The sequence below is a fragment of the Cucurbita moschata genome, unplaced genomic scaffold (genome assembly GCF_002738365.1).
Source record: "Cucurbita moschata cultivar Rifu unplaced genomic scaffold, Cmos_1.0 Cmo_Scf00132, whole genome shotgun sequence".
Classification (NCBI taxonomy): Eukaryota; Viridiplantae; Streptophyta; class Magnoliopsida; order Cucurbitales; family Cucurbitaceae; genus Cucurbita; species Cucurbita moschata.
In genome coordinates this window covers 48612-53711 of record NW_019268648.1, presented here as the reverse complement: position 1 = coordinate 53711, position 5100 = coordinate 48612, and the positions used below count along the sequence as shown (strand labels likewise).

General features: G+C 37.7%; 1 non-coding gene across 1 annotated transcript; it reads right to left on the bottom strand.

Moving 5' to 3' along the window:
• Positions 1-5027: 5027 nt before the first annotated feature.
• On the bottom strand, positions 5028-5100 carry TRNAA-AGC. The gene has a single exon. It is a non-coding gene; the product is annotated as a tRNA-Ala (tRNA).

Below are 5100 nucleotides of genomic sequence, written 5' to 3'. Positions count from 1 at the left end.
CAAGAATGAATTTTTGGTGTAGTTGTCCTAAAGTCTTTTGTCTAATCGCTGAAGAGTTTTACTATGATGTTTTGGGTAATGTCTAACTCTTCGACACGTCCTTTCATGTGTGTGATGGAGTTCTCAAAGTTACCGAGATGTTTCGAGCTATTCGATTGTGTGGCTCTTTCTTCAAAAGGGTCAACATCAAACGTCAGGTCTTTGATTGGCAACTCATCCAAAGGAGCGTCGATTGCATCGTTTCCAACAACAATCTTCCTATGAGTTTATGGTGCATGACCCATTTTTTATACCATTCACCTTCGAGCGCCAGCATAGTTTTGCATCGTCCATGAGATGCATTGTGACTAACGTAACTCTTAGTTCCTATGAGCAAGTTCCATTAACCTTCAAGTATTGTTCTATGTCAAAAATAAAGCTTTTTAATTCCTTAGCATCCCGGTTTCCTTTAAGGGGTTGTATTTTCCTCTGCAGTATTTTCATCTACCGGTTCTATATCATTATTTTCATCTGCCACTTCTATATCATAGAGTCGGGAAGCTTTTGACTCTTCACTAACTACCAGCACAACATAACTCAAACTCTTATCATCTAGCTTAGTTCTCTGAGATGCCTCCTCTTTTTGTCTCTGAATCAACTCGAGCTCACAATATTGTTTTTCTTCCTTCCGCTGCACCTCTAGAACTAATCGTCGTTGTGCTTTTTCTACCCTTCTTCTATGCTTTTCCAGCATTTTATCTAGCTCTTCTCTCTCTTTTCGTGCTTGTTCTTCTTTTTGTCTTGTAGCAGTAAGAGCAGCTTCTTTCTCTTTCTCAAGCTGCACATCAACATCAACAAACAACTTCGTGCGACCTTCCTCTATTATTCTCTGTATTTCTAATTTAGTCTCTTCAGAGTTTAGCCTTTCTCCAACCTTCTTCTGAATTAGTTTTTCCATCCTACTAGCTGCATCTTCTTCTGAATTAGTTCTTCCACCCTCCTAGCTGCATCTTCTTCTAACTTCTTCAACTTTGCTTCACGCCTTTTCTTCTCTTCTTCCTCTCCTCCTAGCTGCATCTTCTTCTAACTTCTTCAACTTTGCTTCACGCCTTTTCTTCTCTTCTTCCTCTTTCCCTAGCTGCATCTTCTTCTAACTTCTTCAACTTTGCTTCACGCCTTTTCTTCTCTTCTTCCTCTTTCTTAAGCTTCATCTTCTTCTAACTTCTTCAACTTTGCTTCACGCCTTTTCTTCTCTTCTTCCTCTTTCTTAAGCTTCTCTATGGAATGATTCCGATCAGTGGATGCACAACTAGGACTGAAACTGAACAATTTGGGAAAAGGAGATAACGAGGAAGACCTACTTCTGCATTGGCGGCTGAGGAAACTTGAACGGCTGCTTCTCTTGGAATGGGTAATGGAATGATAGGGGGAAGGACTTGGGTCCCTTCTGCTTCTCTGACTATGGCGATAGGAATTGGAGCGGTGAGTGTATGACAGAGACCTTGAACCACTTCTCCCCATAAGTTTCAATTGAGTTTGAGTGACTGCTATAGGCTGAGATATAGCATGCAATACAAATATTCGATTCAAAGACATCTTTATCTCCATGATTAAGCCTCTCTCAGGATGAAACACCTTGCATGTTCCATTTTGAAACAAAAAGGTAACCCCTTTCCTTGCAATTTACCACTACTCAACAAATTGTTTCTCAGGTCTGGCACATAGAACACTCGTGTGATTATCATTATGATTCCATTCACTAACAGTCGTACATTACCCTTTCCGGTTACAACCATGCTTGACATTCCCATTGAAAATGTCCTAGCTTGTGACAGTTATAGTACTCCACTATGGCCTTGTTGAAGGTTTGTTTGCCTCGTCCCCTTCCTCTGCCTCTAAAGCTTCCACGACCTTGACTCCTTCCTCCATCAGACTGCACAAGTGGACTCTCCATCGACATACTTTTATTATGACACACTTAGAAGACTGCTGCTTCTAGTTTTAACTAGTTTAGGGCATGACTCTGATATCAAATTGTTAGGAACAGAAAAAGAAAATTGGAAAGATCAGAAGAATTGGGAGAAATCTCTCATCCAATTGAAGAATGACTAAATCAAATCTAATTCAAATAACTAGATCAAATCTAATCCAAATAACTCAATCAAATCTAATCCTAACAGTTACCATATCTATTTGGTATCATATTTATGTCTTGTATCTATATCTCATTTTTATTTTTTTAACTCTGAGATATTTTGCTTTTATAAATAAATATATTCACAAAAATAAGTTTAATTTATGTTGAGATGGAGAATAAAAATTGACACTTAAAGGACGTTGATACTTGGGACTTTGATTCCTCTTAGTGTGAAGCTTGCATCTTGCAATTACTTTGATTCCTCTTTTAATGTGTTTTACTTAAAATTCACTCAAGAGAAAATAATCAAATAACGAACCATATTTGAGAGAGGATAATTTTTGGGAAACAAGAAAGAATAAAAATTAAAACATGGCATGAATGACATCTTCTTGAATCTTTGTTTTGTTCTCCTAAATGTATATAAAAAAAATCTTATATATTTTTAGATAAAAAATTTAAGATTACCTATTTAATAAAACTCGATCCAAACTTCTACTCATAAATTTAATTATTATTTGTATACAATTGTTAATATGTAAGAAAATACACGTACAAAATATTTATACTATTGGTAGTACACTAGTCTCGGTTGTTTGACTAAAACAATGCACCATTGTCCAAACTAAAGAATTTGATTCGAAGCTATCTCCTAATAGAGGGAGGCTCAATTAGACTTTGTTGTAAGATTCGACCCTATCAATTTGAATAGCGTTCTCCAACTATAAATATTGAACTCTAAAGTATTCACGAGCAAAATAAGTTTGTTGAAACTATCTATAAAAGTGTTCCAAAGTGAGTCGTGGAGAAGATTTGCCTTAAAATCTAGTTCCAATTAAGGATGTCAATGATGAAGTGCAAGCTGTTGGAAGGTTTGCCGTTGGAAATTTCAGAGGTGGTAGATATAATTTAATCTACAAGCGTGTGGTGGTCTTTTCAGTCCCATATAGGCTTTGACACCAAATTTTATATTATTGTGATAGAAGCTATAAATGACAACAATATTCATTGGTCAGATATTCCAATTGTGAAGAAGTTCCTTCATATGCATGGGATGCTACCGCCATCCAATAAGCTCTTATCTTTAAGGAATTCATCAAATTCCTCATCAAATTCCCTTTACAATAAGTCCTTATCTCTTTTAAGGAATTCATCAAATTCCCTTTACAATAAGTCCTCTCTCTGTGTGCAAATTCCTTCTCTCCCTTTACAATAAGTCCTCTCTCTGTGTACAAATTCCCTTTACAATAATTCCCTTTACAATAAGTCCTCTCTCTGTGTGCAAATTCCCTTTACAATAATTCCCTTTACAATAAGTCCTCTCTCTGTGTACAAATTCCCTTTACAATAATTTCCTTTACAATAAGTCCTCTCTCTGTGTGCAAATTCCCCCTCTCTGTGTGCAAATTCCCATTACAATAAGTCCTCTCTCTGTGTGCAAATTCCCTTTACAATAATTCCCTTTACAATAAGTCCTCTCTCTTCCTCTCTCTGTGTGCAAATTCCCTTTACAATAAGTCCTCTCTCTTCCTCTCTCTGTGTGCAAATTCCCTTTACAATAAGTCCTCTCTCTGTGTGCAAATTCCCTCTACAATAATTCCTCTCTCTGTGTGCAAATTCCCTTTACAATAAGTCCTCTCTCTGTGTGCCCTTTACAATAAGTCCTCTCTCTATGTGCAAATTCCCTTTACAATAAGTTCTCTCTCTGTGTGCAAATTCCCTTTACAATAAGTCCTCTCTCTGTGTGCCCTTTACAATAAGTTCTCTCTCTGTGTGCCCTTTACAATAAGTCCTCTCTCTGTGTGCAAATTCCCTTTACAATAAGTCCTCTCTCTGTGTGCAAATTCCCTCTACAATAATTCCTCTCTCTCTGTGTGCAAATTCCCTTTACAATAAGTCCTCTCTCTGTGTGCCCTTTACAATAAGTCCTCTCTCTATGTGCAAATTCCCTTTACAATAAGTCCTCTCTCTGTGTGCAAATTCCCTTTACAATAAGTCCTCTCTCTGTGTGCAAATTCCCTTTACAATAAGTCCTCTCTCTGTGTGCTTGTGGGACATTACTGTCCTCTCTCTGTGTGCTTGTGGGACATTACTCAGCCATAATGATATAATACTCCTCCTCTCTCTGTGTGCATCCTCCTCTCCTCCTCTCTCTGTATGCTTGTGGGACATTACTCAGCCATAATGATATAATAATCCTCCTCTCTCTGTATAATCCTCCTCTCTCTGTGTGCTTGTGGGACATTACTCAGCCATAATGATGTTGTGGGACATTACTCAGCCATAATGATGTAATAATCCTCCTCTCTCTGTATAATCCTCCTCTCTCTGTGTGCTTGTGGGACATTACTCAGCCATAATGATGTTGTGGGACATTACTCAGCCACATTACTCAGCCATAATGATGTTGTGGGACATTACTCAACCATAATGATGTAATAATCCTCCTCTCTCTGTGTGCTTGTGGGACATTACTCAGCCATAATGATGTTGTGGGACATTACTCAGCCATAATGATGTAATAATCCTCCTCTCTCTGTGTGCTTGTGGGACATTACTCAGCCATAAAGATCTCTCTGTGTGCTTGTGGGACATTACTCAGCCATAAAGATCTCTCTGTGTGCTTGTGGGACATTACTCAGCCATAAAGATATAATAAATAATCCTCCTCTCTCTGTGTGCTTGTGGGTGCTTGTGGGACATTCCATAATGATATAATAATCCTTTTATAAGTATCTTTTCTTATCCTGTGTGCTTGTGGGTGCTTGTGGGACATTCCATAATGATATAATAATCCTTTTATAAGTATCTTTTCTTATCCTTTTATAAGTATCTTTTATTTTTCTCTCGTACCCACCTTATACATAACATGTTAAATTAATTCATACTTAAAAAAATAATTTCTCCCTTTTAGAGATGCAGGGTATCGATCCCCGTACCTCTCGCATGCTAAGCGAGCGCTCTACCATCTGAGCTACATCCCC